Source organism: Saccopteryx bilineata, chromosome 11 (assembly GCF_036850765.1).
Source record: "Saccopteryx bilineata isolate mSacBil1 chromosome 11, mSacBil1_pri_phased_curated, whole genome shotgun sequence".
In the NCBI taxonomy this organism is placed as follows: Eukaryota; Metazoa; Chordata; class Mammalia; order Chiroptera; family Emballonuridae; genus Saccopteryx; species Saccopteryx bilineata.
The window spans coordinates 66861013-66885397 of NC_089500.1; the positions used below are offsets into that span (position 1 = coordinate 66861013).

The 24385-nt window shown below is 42.9% G+C and overlaps 1 protein-coding gene across 5 annotated transcripts in view; it reads left to right on the top strand.

Annotated features, from left to right (window-relative positions):
- The first annotated feature begins 2247 nt into the window (after window positions 1-2247).
- DENND2C (DENN domain containing 2C) overlaps window positions 2248-24385 on the top strand; it is a 77370-nt gene continuing 55232 nt past the window's right edge. For 2 of the 5 annotated variants that reach the window (XM_066246808.1, XM_066246810.1), the window contains exon 1: window positions 2296-2375. The gene's annotated coding sequence lies outside the window, so the exon portion shown is untranslated. Of the gene's footprint in view, window positions 2376-23426; window positions 23498-24385 lie in introns of those variants that run through there. The other 3 variants (XM_066246811.1, XM_066246809.1, XM_066246812.1) reach the window with 3 other exon arrangements.

The following is a 24385-nucleotide window of genomic DNA, read 5'->3' on the forward strand; positions in this document are numbered from 1 at the left end:
CACAGTGTGCAGTTATAAGATTAGTGGATACAAATGTGGAAAAAAATATTTTGTGAAATATCTCAGAAAGTAATGACGTTTCAAATGGAAAAAAAAAATAATAACAAATTCCTATCTGTTTCTACAATCTGTACAGGTAGCCGTAAGCATAGGTGTGATCCCAACAGCGTGTTTGTACTAGCCCTAGTGGAAAAGTCTTCTTCCTGGTATCTGGAGTGGAAGTTCTGTAAGCTCAGTGCTTAGGGAATCTGATTTTAATTTACCTTGGCCTTCTTGACAAAATAATACGAACTGCTAAATTAAACATTCTATTCTCAGACTTAAAGATACTGCCATTAGGTCTATCTCCATCTTACCCATGAGAGGGCAGTAGAATACATACTTGGTAATCCATTTATTACATCCATAGACCCCGTGCCAGATTTGATTTCATACTTGGTATGTGTAACCAATTCTGCCCCGTTTTGCCAAATAATCTTCCTGAGTGCAAAGTTTGAACTTTGAAATAAATTTGAATTTTGAAATAAATTTCAAGTCCACAATATTCTAACCCAAAATTTCATCTTAGATAACTGAGAAGTTTTCTAAATAGTTCAGGATTTTGGGAGCAGGACCAGGGGAATAGTCCATTAAGATCACTTTTCAGAATTTACTACACAAACATTTATTTTTTCACTGGATCATGATTTTTATTTTCTTTTAATTTTTTTATGTTTATTGATTTTAGAGAGAGAGGAAAGGAGAGCTAAAGACAGGGACATTAATCTCTTTCTGTATGTTCCTCACTGTGGATCAAACCGGCAACCTCTATGACTATCTGAGCTATCCAGCCAGGGCTGGATCATGACTTCTTAAATATTTTGTCATGATATTTTTTGTTTGTTTGTTTGTTATTTATTTTTTTATTTTTCCGAAGCTGGAAATGGGGAGAGACAGTGAGACAGACTCCCGCATGTGCCCGACCAGGATCCACCCGGCACACCCACCACGGGCGAAGCTCTGCCCACCAGGGGGCGATGCTCTGCCCCTCCGGGGCGTCGCTCTGCTGCGACCAGAACCACTCCAGCGCCTGGGGCAGAGGCCAAGGAGCCATCCCCAGCGCCGGGGCCATCTTTGCTCCAATGGAGCCTCGGCTGCGGGAGGGGAAGAGAGAGACAGAGAGGAAGGAGGGGGGGGATGGAGAAGCAAATGGGCGCTTCTCCTATGTGCCCTGGCCGGGAATCGAACCCGGGTCCCCCGCATGCCAGGCCGAGGCTCTACCACTGAGCCAACCGGCCAGGGCTGTTTGTTTTTGTTTTTGTTTTTGTTTTTGTCATAGAAGGTAACTCCTGTTTCATTATTCACAACTTACGGTTTCACAACGGTTTGGAATATGTAGTTTTTTTGCTGTGGCTAAATTGGCTTGTGAAAGTCATCTGTGATGTGTAACCAAACACCTCTCTTTCTGGCAGTCTTCTATTTTGGTACCTCTATGTGAACAGATGTGGGAAGAGTTTGGTCACCAGACCCCAAGAGGCTCTGGTGGAGTGGGTGGAATGAGGAGGGGCGAGATGGGTGGGGTGGTTAACGAGCGCCCAGGAAACAGGCTGAAAACTCATCCCTGCCTTGTAGCTTTAGTGAAACTGGGCTGCTGCTCACAGTGGGCACAGCGCCTTGCACGTACCTGAGCAGGAGCGTGTTGCAGGCGTAGTGCTTCTGCCTATGTGTCACAGCAGGGCGTGGGGGGCCGAGCTCAGGCTCCAGGCGTATCAAAGGCACCCCTGCTCTGGAATTTGAAGTCTCAGGTGTTTGGAACGTTATTGGCATCTACGTTTAAAGTTAGCACTACATTGCGATTGCCCGCGAAATGTCTGCTCCTTGAGTTCAGTCAGAGAAATGGTCACCCGGGGCCTACTGCCCCCGTTGTCAGGACACAATCTTATGGTTTTCTTCAGCGTAGTGCCATTTGGATTCACAGGTAGCCGTGAAATCACACAAAGTTCAGGTTCGTGGCGGAAGGGCCAGTTGGCCCGCAGGCACTGGAGCTTTTCCTAAAGGCTCCGGTTGGATAAAAGAGGTGACGGTCGCCCGGTGCCCAGGCCGCTGAATCGCGGCGCCAAAGTCCTGGACAAGGTTCTGGACAGTACGCGGACCAGAGCGGGGGCGGTTCCCTCCAACACGGACCCCGGGCGGTGCCGGGGGCGGGCCCAAGAGTGAGGAGTGGAAATTGCAGCCAATGAGAAACCGGCTTAGCCGGGCCGGGGCGGGGCATTTGACCGGGCCTGCGGGGGCGGGACAGAGCCGACGCGAGTGGGACCGACGGGACCCAGCACCTCAGCCGAGAGGACATCATCTTCGTAGTCCAGCTGCGGAGGCGGCGTCGCGGCCCTGGGCAGGTAGGAGCGCGACGACGCGGGGCGGGGTCCGAGGCAGGGGCTCGGCGAGCGAGGCTGCGGGGCAGCCGTGCGGGCCGGGCGGAGCGGGCTGGAGGAGGTGTCGGCCCCGGGCCTCGAGGGATGCGCGGGTGTCGGGCCCCGCCGACGCCAACGCCGGGCTTGGGGAGCCCCGCCTGTCCCCCGCGGTGGTTGCGGCGGGTCCTGGGCTGAGGGTCTCCTCGCCGCTGTCCTCGGGGGCGCTGGACCGTCGACGCGGCGGCGCTCGGGACCCTGGGCCCCGCCAGGGAGCGAGAGGGAGCGGGAGCGCCCCTTGTGCCGGAGGAAACGCGGGGCTTTGGCCAGGACGAGCCAGTTTCAACGTCCACAGGCTGAGACGAGGGACTTTTTAAAAGTTTTATTTGTGTGTTTTGATTCTTAACAAAATCTGACAAGCACTACAGCGAAAGTCAAGTAGGATTTGTATTTTAAAATCTGACAGTGGAACATCCAAGAGCTTTTGAGTAAGTAGGATAGCAGATGATCAGATGATGAGTCAAGGGCTCAAGTCTTGGCCAGGACCCACGGACCAGTGTGATAGCTCGGTCAAAGTGACTTTTCTGGGCCTCCGTTTCCTTAGCTGTAAAACTGGGATGCTCATGCCCAGGGCTATTCCAAGGGTCCAAGAAGATGAGTGAGAGTATTGTACAAATGTTAGGCATTGTTATTTGTGCGCCATCCTTAGTGCATGTTGACTAGTAGGTGCTCTGTAAACCTTTATCCTAAAGCTAGTGATTGACCTATAGGGTTTTAGATAAAGTCCTAAATCTCTGTTTACTGTGTAGATAAATTCTTTAAGCCCATTTTCCACAAAATTACCATTGTTTGAAGTGTGGTCTGTGTTTTACTGATTAATGAATTTTTCTAGAATAGCACATGTTATCTATACACTGTTACTTAATCATTTACCATGAAGCAGTCAAATAATCTACTTTGCTTTGTTATATAGTTGTAGTTTAAGTTACCTGGGAAAGTAAGTCAAGACTTTTATTTGCTTTTTTAAGATTTAAGTCTTCCAAAACAAAACTAAAACATATAGTTGTACTTTTTGTACGCTTTTATTACAGATACCCTGTTTCCCTGAAAATAAGACATCCCCTGAAAATAAGACCTAGTGCATCTTTAGGAGCAAAAATTAATATAAGACACTGTCTCATTTTTGGGGAAACAGGGTAGATTGTTGTACACGGAAAGAGAGTCACAAGAAATTCTTGATTGAATTCAGAGTTTGGCTGGTTATGCTGATGTTTGTGATGACATGACTTCAGTATATTAATAAATGTTGATTTTTTGTTCAACAATAAATGTAAATTCTTGTTCATGGGAAAATAAGACATCCCCTGAAAATAAGATCTAGCATGTCTTTAGGAGCAAAAATTAATATAAGACACTGTCTTATTTTTGGGGAAATACGGTATTAACATTCTTTTCTTTGGATATATGAATGAGTGTGGGATTTTAAGGGGGGAGACTGGAAATAAAATAGGGAATAGTTTGTAAGCAGTGGACTTTTACTGGGGATACTTCTGGGCGTGTTCAGAATTACTTTCCCAGGCAGAAACCAGGAAATGTAGTAATTGTGTCTGTTGGCCTTTCGTTAATTTTTTTGTGTGTGTTGAACATGGCAGTGGATTTTTAAAATATTTTTTTTCTGATGTGACAATAGGCAGTTTTCTAAAGCTGGAAATTATATTTTAAATGACCTGCAGTGAATCATATTATAAATGAAAATTTAAGATCACTGAATACCAAGATCAAATTAAAGGAAAAAGGTCCTAGTGAATTTAATTTTTGTATTGCTTTAAAAGTTTTACGTTCTTCAAAGGTTCAGTGGAAGATGGATGTTTTGAAACTACTTAAAAACCCAATTTTAAATATGTACTCAGTGTATACATTTTGCTGTGATTTATAACTTGTTGATATTGGAAATCTGATGCTTACATTTACATTATTTATTGAGCACCTACTGTATTCCAGGGCACAGTTTCGCACATACATTGTACAGTATTCATTTATGGGCAGGATATCATTATTTTGTTCCAGAGAATACACTCTAACAAGCGGGCTAAAATAAGTGCTGAGAAAGCTGTTTATAAAACTGATAACAACCACCAGCATTGATCAGGATCTATTCTTAGCCAGGAAGTGATCTAAATTCTTTACATGCATTAGCTTATTGAATCCTTACACAGCATTGTGAGGGGTATTATTACGAGCTCCTTGTTGAGAGAGACAGAGAGGTTGAGCAGCTTGCCCATGTCAAATAGTCTAGATAGCAGAGCTAGCATTCAAACCTAAGAGTTGGGCTCCCCGAACCCTGATCTTAACCTTGTGTTATACTGATTTTCAGATTCTGTGAGTAGGATTCAAATGAAATCCAATGTGTATTTAACAGAGTTCTGTAAAGAAAACCTTCAAAAATAGAAAAGAAAGAAAGAAGGAGAGAAAAGAAACTGGTATTGCAAGATGTAGATTGAAGGCATGGCCAAGCTACAATTTAATTATACTTTGTATATAAGAGCATTTTTTTTCCTGGTGAATGACGTGGGATTCTTTTTGTTTCTAGGTTCTCAGTCACTCAATCACTACAATTATGGCATTATCTTAATAATGTAAGAGACGATTGTTTTTTCAATAAGAAATTTAAAATGTCTGTTCTCAGACCATGAGTTGAATGTTAGATTGAAGAAAAGAAAATGCTTCCCTAACTTCAAGAAGCTTTTTACCAGACATTTAAATAAGTTCCCACAATTTCAGTGTGATAAGAATTAAAACACAGATATAGATAGAGTTTAATGGGAGGAAAACAATGCTGTATATGGTAGAAAGGAAGGTTAGAGAGGAGACATCATATTTGAATTTGGCTCTGAAGGATGAATAGGAGTTTGCCTGGCTGGGGAAGGAAACAGAAGACAATAGCTGAAAATCAGGAATATTATGGGAAAGTGTATGGTATGTTTGAGGGATGCGTTGTTGTTCGTTCGCTGTCACTAAGGTCAGAGCGTATAGTGATGAGTAGTTGGGCTAAAGGGGATGGTGTCTGGAAATAAGCTAGAAAAAGAAATGGCAGAGCTTGATAGCTCATCATATTAGGATCACTGAAACTGCTAGAAGTTAGGTCAAGTGTGGGATTTCAGTGCCTCTCATTTGGAATAGATTTGTCCAGTTTGGCAAAAAAAAATTTTTTTCTGTATTTTTCTGAAGCCGGAAACGGAGAGAGACAGTCAGACAGACTCCCGCATGCGCCCACCAGGGGGCGACGCTCTGCCCCTCCGGGGGGTCGCTTTGTTGCGACCAGAGCCACTCTAGCGCCTGGGGCAGAGGCCGAGGAGCCATCCCCAGCGCCCGGGCCATCTTTGCTCCAGTGGAGCCTCGGCTGCGGGAGGGGAAGAGAGAGACAGAGAGGAAGGAGAGGGGGAGGGGTGGAGAAGCAGATGGGCGCTTCTCCTGTGTGCCCTAGCAGGGAATCGAACCCGGGACTTCTGCAGCCAGGCCGATGCTCTACCACTGAGCCAACCGGCCAGGGCTTAAAGGCAAAATTTAATACTCTGAAATACAGAATATATCATAAAACAGCATACAGATGAGGTAAATTAAAAGCTATGACTCAGAAAAACAGAAAATAGAAGTCTGCTGGTGCCATGTGGTGAAGAGCCTGTGTGTCATGCTCAGGACTTCAAACTTGATTCTAAAAACAGTGAAGAGCCAGCAAAGGATTTAAGTAATTAGGAGAGATAACCTGGTGGTATGGAGTGCAGGCTAGATCTGATGGCGAGAGATAAGTGAGAAGGCTATTGCTATATTGAAATAGATAAGAGAGTGTAGTGCGTGGAGTAGGAAAATAGTAGAGATGAAGAGGAGAGGACTGATAATAAAAATGTAGAATTTGCAGGGCTTAAAAATGGATTGGCTTTGAAGGTGAACAGAAAAGTAAATGCCTTCATTTCTAAGCTTGGAAACCTAATGTGAGAGACCGATACCATTTCAGTTTTGAACATGCTGAGTTTGAAGTGTCCATGGAACATTCAGGTGGAGATGTCAAGAGAAGATCCACAGCCCGGAAGGGAGGCTGAGGTCATTCCAATTTTGGGTTAGACAGCAAGAGATAATTGAAGACATAAGAACAGATGAAATTGCTCAGAGCCTGCATTAGAGGAGAGGAGAGCCAAGGATAATGATTTACTTTGTATGAGTGCAAGGGATTTTTATGCTAATTTTATTATATAAATTGTGATTATAAAGCAATAAAATGAATTTTAAAGGAAGGTTAAACCACTTTTACATCCAAATGAATCCTGTTCTTTTAAAATTTCACTTGGGTTTCACTCATTTATTCCAAAAGTGTTTGGCCCAAAGTATTATTGGAGTTTCTCTTTGTGTAAAAAAACAAACAAACAAGAAAAAACTTTAAAGCAAATCATAGTCACTCAAGAAAGAGATTTTTCCAGTTTTGTTACAGAATTATTTTTCCTCCACTGTACTTTCTATTTTCGTGCATATATAGTCGATTTACCTTGAGTCAAAGCTGTGGAAGCATTTCCTGACTTGTAGTCTCATTAGGGTAAGTGTACGGTCTTCTAAGGCAGGGCCTGGCAAACTTGCTCTGAAGGGCGAGGCGGAAGTGTTTTAGACTGTGGGCCAGGCAGTTTCTGTCACAACTACCCAGTTCTGCCAAAAAACAGCCATAGACAAGACTTAAATGACTGAGCATGGATTGTGTTCCAATTAGATTTATTTATACGCACTGAAAATTTGGGTTTCATATCATTTCCACCTGTCACAAAATATTTATATTATGCTTTGTTGATTATTTTTCAGTCATTTAAAAATGCGAAAACCTCAGAGCCATGGGAAAACCAGGTGGTGGGCCACATTTGACCTATAGGTAGAGTCTACTGACCCTGTCCCCAAGGGATGTTCTTCGAAGTACTTGAATTTTTAAGTTTAGTTTTTTTAAAAATGGTTCTTCACAGTTATATATCCTATTTCAAAATTCTAGTACATTTCTTAAAACATCTGATACATTTTTCATTCATCATCCATTTCTCATGTAAAGTAAGTGGAAAATATTTCCTTCGCTAGTTTGGAAGCTGAGATACAGAGAAATAGATTAACTTCTGCAATGTCAGAATCAAAAATAGGTTTGAAAATATTTTTCAATATTCAGTACTTCTTACTGAAGCAGTCAACAGCAATCTTTTTGCCTCCATGGAAGCGGAGATATTGAAAGCTGAATGGAATAAAAGACCAAAACGTGAGTGTCCTGCGCTGGTTCCTAGAGAGCTGGGCGGGAGGCAACCTTTTGTCTTTTTCCTGTCTGACTTGAAATAATCAGTTTCATCCTAAGGAAAAGAAACAGAAAGTTTTTCTTCACTTCGTGGGCAGTATAGCAGATGATACGCTAGGAGGACAAAGTAAATGGTGGTAAGATAAGAGAAGGAATTTTAAAGGACTTTTCCACCTCTAGCTAGTCCAGATCCTTCTTTGTACATCCTATTATTGAGGAGGAAATTCAAGATACTGCTTTTCTGATAAATCTTAAGATTCCTGGTTAGCAACCTGAAAACAGTATTTTTAACATTCAGTTCAGGCAATATTAATTCATTTATATTAGTTTAAGATTATCTTTGCTCTATTTTTAAAGTTAGATTTCTGACTTTCATGATTTTCATAGTAGTGATAAATGTCTGCAGCAAAAGACATGGAAGAAAAGTATTCATTTTACTTCTAAGTTTAAATTCATAGAAATGACATATTTAGGTCCTGGCCGGTTTGTTCAGTGGTAAGCATCAACTTGGAATGTGGAGGTCCCCAGTTTGATTCTCAGTCAGGACACACAGGAGCAGAGACCATCTGCTTCTCCTCCCCTCCCCCTTCTCTTTTTCTCTCTCTTCAGCTCCCACAGCCAAGGCACCACTGAGTCAAGCATGTTGGCCCTGCTAGCTGAGCCCTCACCTTAGGCACTAAAAATAGTTTGATTGTGATGAGCAGAGCATCTGCCTGAGATGGGAGTTGCCAAGTGGATCCCAGTTAGGGCGCATGTGGGAGTCTGTCTCACTATCTCCCCTCATCTATAAAAACTAAAAGAAAAAAAGTGGCATATTTATAGTTTTTTTTTTTTTTTGCTGTGTGGATGTTAAAATTTAGGACTAATGGGGTGGCAGTGTGTGTGTGGGTGCATGCGTTTTATTCTTGCTGCTACTTAGAGATGTGCATTTCTCTCTCTTTTACCAGTAGAGTTAAAACAGAATAAAACAAAAAACTCCAGATGTCTAGGATATTCTTTGAATTGGTTACTTAGCAATATGAAGTGTAATTTCATATTTAAATATTTATCTGTATCCTCTGATACGCTGATTAAATAAGAGTCTATTAAGGCTGATGGTAATAGGGCCTGCTGGGAGGAATGGCCACTGCCTGCTCTGCAACAGTATTTGCTGCAAATCTTCTTTTCCCGGGTCCCCCCTGAAACTGTAAGGGGTACCATGGAACTGGAGAGGAAAACTGTGAATTAGAGTGATGGACAATTTGGTCATCATCATAATGTGATGGTTATTATTACACAGTTAATTTATATTAACCTAAGTCAATATCAAGCAAAATGTAGGCAAATTTTATTTGCTCTCGGTAAATATGGTGAAATGCTATCTAAGCAAGGCTTATGTTTTAACTTTAAATGCATTTGTCAGGTGTGATATCATTAAGAGTTCAGTGATAATTGTAATTTAAATGTAAACTAGATCAATTTGCTCTTAAAATTTATTGTATAATTAAAAGACAGCATAAAATAAAATACAAAGACATGTCCAATAGCTGCATTTGGAAGTACAAAAATGTGGAGGAAGGCCCTAGTCGGTTGGCTCAGCGGTAGCGTGTCAGCCTGGCTTGTGGATGTCCCAGGTTCAGTTCCTGGTCAGGACACACAAGAGAAGTGACTATCTGCTTCTCCACTTCTCCTTCTCCTTCTCCCCCCCTTCCCCTCTCACAGCCATGGCTCAAATGAGCAAGTTGGGCACTGAGGATGGCCTTGCCTCAGGCACTAAAATAGCTCAGTTGCCGAACATCAGCCCTAGACAGGGATTGTTGATTGGATCCCAGTCTGGGTGCATGTGGGAGTCTGTGTCTCTGCCTCCCTGCCTTTCACCTGATTAAAAAAAAAAAGTGTCAAAATAGTGCCTTGAGAAAAAGTATCAGACTTTTAATGAACATTATTTAAATTATGGGTTTATCAAATGTATAAAACCTGAATAAAATGACAGACTCCATATATTTGTATTAATGTTGCAAATGAAAGTTTAAAATTGTTAAAATTAAAAATGATTCTTGGAAACAGCATACTGGACTTTCCAATAAGCCCTTTCAAATATTTTTAAAGAAAGAAAATATGAAATTATCTCCATTTCCTTATTGGAAATTAAAAAATATTTTTTTACTCCCAACAATCACCACATTGTTGTCTATCTTTGAGTTTTTTTCTTTTTTCTTTTTTGCTTAATCATTCCACTCCCCCATCCAGCCTCACTTCACCCCCTGCCCCCCACCTGGCCCTGCCGGGACAGCTGTCAGCCTGACCTCTATGAGTCTGTCTCTGTTTTGCTTGTTAGTTCATTGTGTTCATTAGATTGCCCATATGGTACTGTCTTTCTCTGCCTGGCTTACTTCACTTAGCATAATGCTGTCCAGGTCCATCCATGTTGGTGCAAGGGTAAGATTACCTTCTTTTTTATGGCCCAGTAGTATTCTATTGTATAAATGTACCACAGCTTTTTTTTTTTTAATTTATTTTTTTTTACAGAGTCAGAGAGAGGGATAGACAGGAACAGACAGACAGGAACAGAGAGAGATGAGAAGCATCAATCAATTTTTTATTGGGACACCTTAGTTTTCATCGATTGCTCTCCCATATGTGCCTTGACCGCAGGCCTTTAGCAGACCGAGCAACCCCTTGCTCGAGCCAGCGACCTTGAGTCCAAGCTGGTGAGCTTTGCTCAAACCAGATGAGTCCACGCTCAAGCTGGCAACCTTGGGGTCTCGAACCTGGGTCCTCTGCATCCCAGTCCAGTGCTCCATCCACTCCGCCACCACCTGGTCAGTCGTACCACAGCTTTTTTATCCACTCATCTACTAATGGGCACTTGGGCTGCTTCCAAATCTTGGCTTTTGTAAAGAATACTGCAGTGATCATATGATTACGTATATTCTTTCAAATTAGTGTTTTGTGGTTCTTAGATAAACTCTGAGAAGTAGAATTGCTGGGCCATAAGGCAGTTCCATTTTTAATTTTTTGAAGTAACTCCCTACTGCTTTCCACAGTGGCTACTCCAGTCTGCCTAAAAAAGATCCATTATTGTTTAGTTTCATGTCAGTGGCATAAGAGAAAAAATGACTGCATATCTCTTGAAAAAAGTATTTGTCCAGAATGGGTGTTATGTTTATGAGTTTTGATGATAAATCAGCTGAAACTGAAAAACTGCACCTCTTAGAGATGACATGCTTCTGTTCTGTACCAATATGGGACGTTTCTACAATGCTAAAGATGGCCACAGCCATGCAGATTTTCAGTCCAAATTTATTATATCACTGCTAGTATAAGTTGCATTCTGCTTTTAGTTTGTCAAATATGGTGTCAAGATAATTAATAAGGAGGATTTTCTTGTGCTGTTTAAATTTAACAACAATGATATGGGCATATTTATAGAATTTTTAAAAATGTAGGCTCTGGCCGGGTAACTCAGTTGGTAAGAGTATTGGCCTGATATGCCAAATTGCAGGTTTGATACCCAATCGGGGCACATACAAAAGGCAACCAGTGACTGTGGAACAACAAATTGATATTTTTCTTTCTCTCTTTCTCTCAAATCAATAATAAAAATTTTTTAAATATAATTTTCAGTAATGGAACAGAAAATATGATCAGAACATAGATGAGCTATTTTAAACATTGTTTGAAGCTGCTGATAATAGTGCTTCACACACACCCCTACCCCCATGCAAGGCTCTCACTGTGTTTCCTTTTTTTTTTTTTTGGTAACAGAGACAGGGAGAGAGACAGAGGGTCAGATAGGAACAGATAGGGAGGGAGAGAGATGAGAAGCATCAATTCTTCATTGTGGCTCCTTAGTTCATTGATTGCTTTCTCGTATGTGCCTTGACTGGGGGGCTCCAGCAGAGCCAGTGACCCCTTGCTCAAGCCAGTGACCTTGGATTCAAGCCAGCGACCTTGGGCAGGAAGCCAGTGACCTTTGGGCTCAAGCCAGCAACCTTTGGGCTCAAGCCAACGACCTTAGAGTTTCGAACCTGGGTCCTCTGTGTCCCAGTCCGACGTTCTATCCACTGCACCACAGGCTTTCACTGTTTTTCATTGAGTATTTCCTCAAAGCGCTTTTCTAACACTCAAGGAGAGGGAGACAGACAGGCAGACAGACAAGAATCAAAAAAGCAATACAGCTGCCAGTGTAGGCATCCTCCTGCTTTCTTCTGTATGTCCAGAGAGTAGGACCACTGGTCTGTGGCAGAAACAGTGAGCCAGACATGACTGAGCACACTGCCCTGCAGGTCATTGCTGGGCTTTCTTTTGTCCCATTGTTGAAGGGCTTAGAGCACTCTGTGGAATTACCAGTTTATATATCTCAAAACTTTGATATTCATAGAAAACCCTCTGGATCTCATGGATATATTGGAAAATATTGGAAGTTATTGCACGTATTAAAGGAGGCTTGTTAAGAAGCCAAGTTTTTAAAAATATTTTATTCAGAGCTAATTATATCTACTTACTGTCACAGCAGGTTAGATAGTTGAGAGATAAAGAGCTAAACAGATGGTGTGAACCTAGAATTTTTCTGGCTGGAAGGTATTCTCATTTGGCAGATATTTTCCAGTATTTTTAAATAACAAAATTTGCATATTTAACTGATTTTTTGGCAATCTGGTGAGCTAAATTTAAGCTATATGTCTAAGGGTTCCAAAATACATTGTTGTGGGAAGTAATGTGTTGGCTATACCTTTGAAACATTGTTGCCGCATCTGGAAAAGAGCATTATCAATGAAGAAAATTTGGACAAAATAAAATTTAGCAATGCTGTAAAATTTCATTTCTCTGTCTCCAAACTATTAACTATTTTTATTCTGCAGAAAAAAATTGAAACAGTGAAAAAAAAAGCATTTGGCTAAAAGATCAATTTGCCTTGCATTGATATTTTTTTGTTTTATTTTTGGTTTTTGTGGCAGAAACAGAGTCAGAGAGAGGGACAGATAGGGACAGACAGACAGGAAGGGAGAGATGAGAAACATCAATTTTTCATTGTAGCTCCTTAGTTGTTCATTGATTACTTTCTCATATGTGCCTTGATGGGGGGGGGGGCTACAGCAGACCGAGGAACCCCTTGCTCGAGCCAGCGACGTTGGGTCCAAACTGGTGAGCTTTGCTCAAACCAGATGAGCCTGTGCTCAAGCTGGCAACCTCGGGGTCTCAAACCTGGGTCTTCCACACCCCAGTCCGATGCTCTATCCACTGCATCACCGCCTGGTCAGGCTTGCATCGATATTTGAGTTCAATGTGTATTCCAAGAAGAAAACGAATTCTTGCAGGTTAGTTTGTCATTTGCTCTGAAGATTGATTACATGACATTGCTTCTCATTGGTTTATATTAAGATCAAAGATTTTCCATTGCTAAGTAGAAAGAATATAGTCCTATATTTACCATTCGCAACATCTTATTTTTTCAACTAGGATTTTCAATGCCGACCCAATTTATTTATTTTTTTAAAGATTTTATTTTAGAAAGAGGAGAAAGAGAGAAAGAGAAAGAGAGAAAGGCAGGAGGGAGGAGTGGGAAGCATCAGTGCATACTTGCTTCTCATATGTGCCTTGACCAGCAAGCCTGGGGTTTCAAGCCGGCAACCTCAGGGTTCCAGGTTGATGCTCTGTCCACTGCACCACCATAGGTCAGGCCAACCCTGACCCAATTTAAAGCAAAGTATACAAAACTCCATAGTGATAAGTATGTAGCTGATAAGTACATACCATTGTCCTTATTCTCCAGACTGGAATTAACATATAAGCAGGAAAGTCACTCATTGCATTATATTGAATCTTTTCTAATTTTAATGCTATCAGTTTTGGAATATTAAATGTATTTAAATAATGATAAAATAATATTTGACATTAATTTTATGTTTTACCTTATCATATATGTAGTAAGTGTTTTGTGAAACTTCTGTTTCAGTTTGTGTGTTGATATCAAATGTATTTCTGTCCTCGGTTTTGTTCAAAAGAGTTCATGAACACTGGTTGTAGTGCAGCAACAAGAGGATTTGATTCATAGGTGATCCTTCTCTCCCACTAAGCAGGCTCAGGACCCTTAGAAATTGTGTGTATGTATGTGTGTGTCTGTATTCTATCAAGCCTTACCAACATCCACTTCCACTGTTACTGCCCATAGATGATCCCTCTTTGATTATCCATTCCTCCCCAGAAAAATTATGGTTGCTCACTCTCTCTCCTCCCCTACTGGCAGTGTGTTTCTGCTTTCCTTGTGTTGATTGTTTCTCTCAAACCCAGCTCTCCCCACAAACATGCCTCTCCTCCACCCACTGCTATGGACACTTCAGTTGTGCCCTCATCACATCACAAGGTTCCTTGGCTCCACTGACCTTTTATTATGCACAGCAAAAAGCAAGGCATCCCCTCAACTGGAGAGGATTGCTAGTTTCCCCATCTTTGGCTCCAGTTCACTTTGTTCTCTCTGTGCCCAGGGCTCTGCGAGGGAGAGGAAGAATCTCAGGGGCCAGACCATCTATGCATCATGTTTTCCAACCTTAGTCAGTGTCCTACTGCTGATCCTACCCTACTCAGCTCATCGCTGAGCAGCTCTTAAAGATTTTAGTCTCAAGTAGCCAGGCATTTTCTCGGAATCTTAACAGGGTGATTCTTTTACCCCCCACTAGTCTTTTTCCCTTTCTTTTTATCTGACTCTCTCCCCCCCTTTTTTTTTTCATCCACAGTCGCTAGTTGTGATTAAGTTCTGAAAGGGTTAGTTCCTCTTTGCCTTTTCTTTTCTTTTGTTTTTTGTTGTTTTTTTTGCATTTTTCCGAAGCTGGAAATGGGGAGGCAATCAGACAGACTCCCGCATGCGCCCGAACGGGATCCACCCGGTACGCCCACCAGGGGGCGATGCTCTGCCCATCTGAGGAGTTGCTCTCTTGCGACCAGAGCCACTCTAGCGCCTGGGGCAGAGGCCATGGAGCCATCCCCAGCGCCCGGGCCATCTTTGCTCCACTGGAGCCTTGGCTGCTGGAGGGGAAGAGAGAGACAGAGAGGAAGGAGAGGGGGAGGGGTGGAGAAGCAGATGGGTGCTTCTCCTGTGTGCCCTGGCCGGGAATCGAACCTGGGACTCCTGCACACCAGGCTGACGCTCTACCACTGAGCCAACCGGCCAGGGCCCTCTTTGCCTTTTTAAAACTTTTTTCTTATGGAACCAGTGCATTCTTGCTTTTTCTTTTTCCTCCTCAATGCCTTTTTTTGTTTAAGATTTTTATTTTATTGATTTAAAGAGAGAGGGAGAGATATCATAGTTGCTGGACTTTAGTTGTTCATTCATTGCTTCCATATATGCCTTGACTGGGCAAGCCCAGGGTTTGGAACTGGCGACCTCAGCATTTCAGGTCGATGACGCTCTATCCACTGTGCCACCACAGGTCAGGTTCCAAATGCCTAATTTAAACCTTCTGTACTCTCCTTAAACTTACAGCCTTTCTATCTCTCTTAACTCTTAAAGGATAATCAAGCCATCAGAGGGGAAGTCCATCAATGTACAGCCCATAAACCTACAAATATACCTGCATTCTTACCTCTTTCCTCATTACCTTCTCTTCCAGTGGAAGTGCTGTCCCTCTTTCTGTCAAATGCTAATGCCTCCAGCTCCACTCAGAGGTCCAAGCCCTCTCTCCTTCTTGGGATTTCCTCTCATTTCTTTTCTCTTCTCTACTGACTCCTTTTCACTAGTGTTTAAACAAACTTAGTTCTTTTCTATTTATAAAAAGCTTCCCTGGACCCCATGTTCCTGTCCTGCTATCGCTATTCTGCACTTGCCTACCTGGATAAGCTCCTTGAAAGGGTGTCTGTGGTTGCCATTTCCACAGCAACCATCCACTTGTCGGTTCACTGTGACCTCCCTTCAGCCTCCCTGTGCCACTGCACGTGCTCTTGCCCAGGTCCTGATGACGGACAGACACTCAAGTCCTTACCTTTGGCCTTTGGGCAGTGCATCTGTCACTGTAGACCATTCTTTGCTATTTGAAAGGTTCTCTTCCTTTGGCTCCCATGGTTCTACACACTCCTGGTATTTTCTCCCATCTTTTCTTTACTTTCATAACTTACATTGCCATTTATGATAGAAGAGGACCAACCCCAAATAACCTAGAACTGATCTGTTTTAGATTAGTAACCTTTTTGGAGTTTATAAAGCTTAATTCCAACAGAGCATGATGATCTATGAAAGTCATTTAAAAAAAAAAAAAGTATGATTGTATAATAATAAAGAATGTGTAGTATGTAATGATAAATAAACTTTATTTAATAAAGCTTAACTACTGTTATTGCTATTTTAATTCACACAATGTCTTGTATAAAGTGGGTGGTCAGAAAGTTTGGGGTTTTTTTTGGTATTTTTCCGAAGCTGGAAACGGGGAGGCAGTCAGACAGACTCCCGCGTGCGCCCGACCGACATCCACCCGGCATGCCCCCCCCCCCAGGGGGCGATGCTCTGCCCATCTGGGGCATAGCTCTGCTGCAATCAGAGCCGTTCTAGTGCCTGAGGCAGAGGCCACAGAGCCATCCTCAGCGCCTGCCCGGGCAAACTTTGGCTCCAGTGGAGCCTTGGCTGCGGGAGGGGAAGAGAGAGACAGAGAGGAAGGAGATGGGGAGGGGTGGAGAAGCAGATGGGCACTTCTGTGTTCCCTGGCCGGGAATCGAACCTGGGACTCCTGCACGCCAGGCCGACGCTCTACCACTGAGCCAACCGGCCAGGGTTTATGAGTCTTTTAAAAAAATAAGTTATTGGCCCTGGCCGGTTGGCTCAGCGGTAGAGCGTCGGCCTAGCGTGAGGAGGACCCGGGTTCGATTCCCGGCCAGGGCACACAGGAAAAGCGCCCATTTGTTTCTCCACCCCTCTGCCGCACTTTCCTCTCTGTCTCTCTCTTCCCCTCCCGCAGCCAAGGCTCCATTGGAGCAGGGATGGCCCGGGCGCTGGGGATGGCTCTGTGGCCTCTGCCTCAGGCACTGGAGTGGCTCTGGTCACAACATGGCGACGCCTAGGTGGGCAGAGCATCGCCCCCTGGTGGGCGTGCCGGGTGGATCCTGGTCGGGCGCATGCGGGAGTCTGACTGTCTCTCCCTGTTTCCAGCTTCAGAAAAATGCAAAAAAAAAAAAGTTATTTGTTAAAACATGCTATAAAGGTGATTTATGTTCATTTTTTGAAATTAGAAAATACAGATTAAACCAAAAGAAAATTCAACACTAGTTCTATCACTCAGAGATAATCACTGTTAACATCTGGCATATATACATACTCACTTTTGAATTTTATTTATTTATTCATACAGAATTAAAAAACTTTTTTTTTTTATTTTAGTGAGAGAAAGGGAGGCAGAAATAGACTCTCACATGCATGCCAAACGGAATCCACCTGGCAAGCCCACTAGGGGACGATGCTCTGCCCACCTGGGGCCCTTGGTCTGTTGCAGCCAGAGCCATTTTTTAGCACCTGAGGCAGAGACCATGGAGCCACCCTCAGTACCCAGGGCCAGTTCACTCTAATCAAGCCATGGCTATAGGAGGGGAGGAGAAGAGAGAGAGAGAGAGAAGTGAGAGGGGGATGCGTAAAGAAGCAGATGAGTGCTTTTCCTGTGTGCCCCGGCTGGGAATTGAACCCAGGAAAACTACACACTGGGCCGACGTGCTACCACTGAGCCAAGCGGCCAGGGCAAGAATTAAAAATTTTAAATTAACTTATACTACACACATTCTTCTTTTACTTTGAGCATGTTATAACTTCATAACATTTCAATGAAATGTATATGGTATATAATGATTTACCATAATATATTTAAGTCCCCTGTTGGAAATTTAAAATAAATTATTTTAAGTTTTACAATATTCTAAATATATATTTCCATGAATTTGTGCAATTATTCCTTAGAATCAATTATTGGAAGTGGGCCCTGGCCGATTTGTTCAGTGGTAAGCATTGGCCCAGCATGTGGCAGTCCCAGTTTCAATTCCCAGTCAGGGCACACAGGAGAAGTGACTATCTGCTTCTCCACTTCTCCCCCATTTCTCTCTCTGTTTCTTCGCCTCCTGCAGCCATGGCTCGAATGGTTCAAGCAAGTTGGCCCCAGGTGCTGAGGATGGCTCCATAGCCTTATATCTCAGGCTAAAATAGCTTGGTTGCAGAACAGCAGAGCAGCAGTCCCGGATGGGCAGAACAATACCTGATAGGGGACTTGCCAGGTGATAGGGGATGCTGGTTGGGGCACATGTGGGCGTCTGTCTGCCTCCCTGCCTCTCACTTATAATAAAAATATATATTGGAAGTGATATTTCTGCATCATTGTGTGCGTTCACTTTTTTAAAAAGCATTTATTAAAGTTTTATTTAATGTAGAAAATACTAAGCATAACAGACCCATTATTTCATCATCCATATAAATTCTGTTTTAACATTAAAAACAACAAAAGAGCCTGACCTGTGGTGGCACAGTGGATAAAGTGTCAACCTGGAAACGCTGAGGTTGCCGGTTCAAAACCCTGAGCTTGCCTGGTCAAGGCACATATGGGAGTTGATGCTTTCTGCTCCTCTCCCCTTCTCTCTCTCTCTCTGCCCTCTCTATAATGAATAAATAAAAAAATAAAAAATAAAAAAAACAACAAAAGATGGCCTTGGCCGATTGGCTCAGTGGTAGAGCGTCAGCCTGGTGTGCAGGAGTCCCGGGTTCGATTCTGGCCAACGCACACAGGAGAGGCGCCCATCTGCTTCTCCACCCCTCCCCCTCTCCTTCCTCTCTGTCTCTCTCTTCCCCTCTCACAGCCAAGGCTCCACTGGAGCAAAGTTTGCCTGGGCGGGCGCTGAGGATGGCTCTGTGGCCTCTGCCTCAGGTGCTAGAATGGCTTTGATTGCGGCAGAGCGACGCCCCAAGATGGGCAGAGCATCACACCCTGGTGCGCGTGCCGGGTGGATCCCGGTCGGGCACATGCAGGAGTCTGTATGACTGCCTCTCCGTTTCTGGCTTCGGAAAAATACAAAAAAAACAAAAAACAACAAAAGATATATGACCCAGGTAATAAAAAGTTCACATATTGTAAAAAGTTATAAAATGAAGAGTAAGAAACATGTTACCCTATTTCCAAGTCATTCTCATTGGTCCCATTATTGTCAATTTCTTGCTTATCCACTATAATTCAGTAAGTGGGGTCCATAAAATTCAATCTTATAAAACAGAGTAGTGTTATTGCAAGGTTAATCAAAATCAGTGTCTTGAGGAAGATAAACTACCACCCCCGCCCCCATTTCAGAAAATGGGGTTTGAACAGAAGGTAGAGTCAGTTGTGTAACACTCAGACTCACATTATTGCCAGGTGTGTGTGTATATGTGTGTGGGTGGCTGTGTATATCCTTTATAAAAAGTCTATAGGAGGCCCTGGCTGGTTGGCTCAGCGGTAGAGCGTCAGCCTGGTGTGCAGGGGACCCGGGTTTGATTCCCGGCCAGGGCACATAGGAGAAACGCCCATTTGCTTCTCCACCTCCCCACCTCCTTCTTCTCTCTCTCTTCCCCTCCCGTAGCCAAGGCTCCATTGGAGCAAAGATGGCCCGGGCGCTGGGGATGGCTCCTTGGCCTCTGCCCTAGGCGCTAGAGTGGCTCTGGTCGCGGCAGAGCGACGCCCCGGAGGGGCAGAGCATCGCCCCCTGGTGGGCATGCCAGGTGGATCCCGGTCGGGCACATGCGGGAGTCTGGCTGTCTCTCCCCGTTTCCAGCTTCAGAAAAATACAAAAAAAAAAAAAAGTCTATAAGAAAAGAATTTTACTAGATAAAATGTTTTTCCTCTTGCTTTTCCCCTACTGTTACTTTGGATGTCTTTCCATGTCTGCACACAAATCTTCACCTCATTCTTTTTTTTTTTTTTTAAGACAGAGACAGCCTGACCAGGCGGTGGCGCAGTGGATGGAGCATTGGACTAGAATGCGAAGGACCCAGGTTTGAGACCCTGAGGTCACCAGCTTGAGCACAGACTCATCTGGTTTGAGCAAGGCTCACCAGCTTGGACCCAAGGTCACTGGCTCGAGCAAGGGGTTACTTGGTCTGCTGAAGGCCCACAGTCAGGGCACATATGAGAAAGCAATCAATGAACAACTAAGGTGTCGCAACGAAAAACTGATGGTTGATGCTTCTCATCTCTCTCTCCGTTCCTATCTGTCCCTATCTATCCCTTTCTCTGACTCTCTCTCTATCTCTGTAGGAAAAAGAAAAAAGAGACAGAGGGACAGGTAGGGACAGACAGACAGGAAAGGAGAGAGATGAGAAGCATCAATTCTTCATTGCAGTACCTTAGTTGTTCATTGATTGCTTTCTCATATGTGCCTTGACCAGGGGACTACAGCAGAGCGACTGACCTGTTGCTCAAGCCAGAAACCTTTGGTCTTCAAGCCAGCGACTGTGAAGTCATGTTATGATCCCACGCTCAAGCCAGCGACCCGCACTCAAGCTGGTGAGCCCGTGCTCAATCCAGCGACCTCGGGGTTTCAAACATGGGTCCTCTGCGTCCCAGTCTGACACTCTATCCACTGCACCACTGCCTGGTCAGGTTTCACCTCATTCTTTTAATGCTTGCATAGTTTTTAACCAGGGTGCTCTGTTTGATTGAGTTGTTTGTGTATTACACATAGGCACCTGACTGAGGGGCTGAAATCCAGCCCAAGGTCCCCTTTTCAATACAATGTGCTAGTCTGCCCCTTCCCACAAGGATCCTTTCTTCAGCCCACTCTGGCTCTGACAGCCCACACCAGGCCACCCATCAACCTGGCTGCCCCTCTACTGGCCTGCCCTCTTTACCCTGTTTGGGTCCTGCCAGCCCACACCAGGAGCCCTCCTGCACAGATGCTCTCATTACTCCTGCTCTGCTGCTCTGAGACCCTTCCTGCTCTGGGCCCTCGTGGTCCTTAGCATGAAGCATGGATGCCTGCCTTACTCTCTCCCCACCAATGCTTTAGGCTGACTTGTTGGGGAATAAGAGGGGAAGAGGTGTAACAATTTCAATCTTAGTAATAACTTTGACTATTTCTAAATGATATTGCTGGGCCTGAGGTTAAATACCTTGCAGACCTAATTCTTCCTGTGTTTTAAGGGGTAATTTGAGAGTTAGGAGATGTTTAGTAACTATGTAAATGCAGTTTTAGTTTCTGTTGCTTTTATACTGTCAAGTGAAATAAAATAGCCAATGAATGTATAGTTTGGGGATGTAATTTGAAAACTTAAGAAATCTGTCTTCTGGCCTTTTAGCTTTAGAATGAGATAGGAAGTCACAGTGTACAATGGATATGAATGTATTTATTTAGGAGAGCCTGCTATGGCTCTAGTTTTAAATCCTTGAAAAGTGCATCTTTTTATATAACACTAAAAAGAAAGCAGGATACAATTCACTGTAATTGCAACTGTATACGCTTATGAAATAAGACAGGAAGGAAATATACCAAAATATACCAGTGACTATGCTGAATGTGTCAGGCTTAGAAATATTTTTCCCGGTTTTCAGAATTTCTAAGATGTAGTAGTATTACTCTATGACTTACAAAGCTTTTAAGTATTGCTTCTTTTTAGTTTCTGGAAATTCTTTTCAACGTTTGAACACTCTAAGAAGAATTTTATTATCCTTGTCTTCTGATGTTTTGCTAAGGAGAATTTAGCCAAGTTTGAGTTTGTGACTTTAAAACTAGGTTAAGTTTTACAAGTTCTTTATAAATTTTGGTTATTAACCCCTTATCAGACATATTGTCAAATATATTCTCCCATTGTGTAGTTTGTATTTTTATTCTGTTCATATTGTCTTTAGCTGTGCAAAAGCTTTTTAGTTTGATATAGTCTCATTTGTTTATCCTGTCTTTTATTTCACTTGCCCGTAGAGATAAATCAGCAAATATATTGCTGCAAGAGATGTCGGAGAGCTTACTGCCTATGTTTTCTTCTAAGATGCTTATGGTTTCACGGCTTACATTTAAGTCTTTTATCCATTTTGAGTTTATTTTTGTGAATGGTGTAAGTTGGTGGTCTAGTTTCATTTTTTTGCAGGTAGCTGTCCAAGTTTCCCAACACCATTTGTTAAAGAGACTGTCTTTACTCCATTGTATGCTCTTACCTCCTTTGTCAAATATCAATTGTCCATATAGGTGTGGGTTTATTTCTGGGTTCTCTGTTCTGTTCCATTGATCTGTATGCCTGTTCTTATGCCAGTACCAAGCTGTTTTAAAAACTCAACACCAGGAAGACAAACAATCCAATCAAAAAATGGGCAAAAGAAATGAATAGACACTTCTCCAAAGAGAACATACAGATGGTCAACAGGCATATGAAAAAATGCTCAACATCATTAATCATTCAGGAAATGCAAATTAAAACCACAATGAGATACCACCTCACACCAATCAGAATGGCATTCATTAACAAAACAACACAGGATAGGTGCTGGTGAGGATGTGGAGAAAGGGGAACCCTCCTGCACTGCTGGTGGGAATGCAGACTGGTGCAGCCACTGTGGAAAACAGTATGGAGATTCCTCAAAAAATTAAAAATGCGCCCTGGCCGGTTGGCTCAGCGGTAGAGCGTCGGCCTAGCGTGCGGAGGACCCGGGTTTGATTCCCGGCCAGGGCACACAGGAGAAGCGCCCATTTGCTTCTCCACCCCTCCGCCGCGCTTTCCTCCCTGTCTCTCTCTTCCCCTCCCGCAGCCAAGGCTCCATTGGAGCAAAGATGGCCCGGGCGCTGGGGATGGCTCTGTGGCCTCTGCCTCAGGCGCTAGAGTGACTCTGGTCGCAACATGGCGACGCCCAGGATGGGCAGAGCATCTCCCCCTGGTGGGCAGAGTGTCACCCCTGGTGGGCGTGCCGGGTGGATCCCAGTCGGGCGCATGCGGGAGTCTGTCTGACTGTCTCTCCCTGTTTCCAGCTTCAGAAAAATGAAAAAGAAAAAAAAAAAAATTAAAAATGCATCTGCCTTTTGATCCAGCCATCCCACTTTTAGGAATATATCCCAAGAACACCATATCACCAATTGAAAAAAAGAAATGCACCCCCATGTTTATGGCAGCATTGTTCACAATAGCGAAGATCTGGAAACAGCCCAAGTTTCCGTCAGTGGACGAGTGGATTAAAAAGCAGTGGTACATATACACAATGGAATACTATGGGGACATGAAAAAGAAGGAAATACTACCTTTTGCAACAACATGGAGGGACCTGGAAACTATTATGTTGAGTGAAATAAGCCAGGCAGAGAAAGAAAGATATCATATGACCTCATTCTTTTGAGGAATCCAAGGAATAATGAGAACAATGAGAACTGAGGAGGGATCAAAGGGACCAGAGGAAAAGAGAACAGAGGGAAAGGGGATGATAGGATGGGATAAACCTGAAGGGAAGGGGGGAGGGCGCTGTAGGGAGAGGGGCAAGGGAGATGTTGAGGGGAATATGGGGGAGGGGGGATACATTCGGGGAGACCCTAGAATCTATGTAAACACAATTAATTAAATTTAAAAAAACTAGGTTACTTTAAAGTTATTTGAAACTGTAAAGTTGAAAATTCTGAGTTTTGACATTTATGTTATTTTACAGGTAGTTTTTAAAGGATAATTAGATTGAATGATTAAGATAAACGTTTAGAAGGCATTCAGATGGCAAACAGGCACATGAAAAGATGTTCTACATCACTAACCATCAGGGAAATGTAAATCAAAACCACAGTGAATTGTCACCTCACACCTGTTAGAATGACTGTTATCAGAAAGACAAGAAATAACAAGTGTCATCAAGGATGTGGAGAAAAGGTAATCTTTGTGTCTTGTTTGTGGGAATGTAAATTGGTGTACCAACTATGGAAAATAGTATAGAAGTTCCTCAAAAAATTAAAAATAGAATTACTATATGATCTAACAGTTCCACTTTTGGATATTTATCCAAAAGAAATGGCTAATTTGAAAAGATATTTGCACTTTACTGTTCATCGCAGCATTATTTACAGTAGCCAAGATATGGAAGCCATCTAAGTGTCCATGGATGGATAAACTGCTACTAAATGCAATACGCACATCTTGCTGTTTGTGACAACATGGATGGACCTCAAGGGCATTATGCTAAGTGAGTGAGTCAGGCAGAGTAAGACAAGTACCATAATATTTTACTTGTATGTGAAATCTAAAAAATAAAAGAACCCAAGCTCATAGATACAGAAAACAGACGGGTGGTTGTGGAAGCCAGGGAGGCAGCAGCAAAATGGGCGAAGAGGGTCAAAAGGCACAGTTTCCAGCTACCAAATAAATCAATCAATCATGGGATGTAATGCACAGCATTGTGACTATAGTTATATACTGTTTGAAAGCTGCTGAGAGTAAATCTTAAACGTCCTCATGACAAGGAAAAAAAAGGAAAACTTTTTATAAGGGGACAGATGTGTAACTGGATTTACTGTGGTGCCCATTTTGCAAAGTTATGCAAGTACTAAATCATTGTATACCTGGAACTAATATAATGTTACATGTCAGTTATACCTCAATAAAGATAAACTTTATTTAATTGTAGTTACTAACATTGCATTAATAATAAAATTTTGAAGTTTCTTGTTATTAAACTTAATTTTGTGTGTAATTTTCCACATTCAGCTTGCTCCAGTTGAACCATGGCTGCAGGAGGGGTAGAGAGAGAGGGGGAAGAGAGAG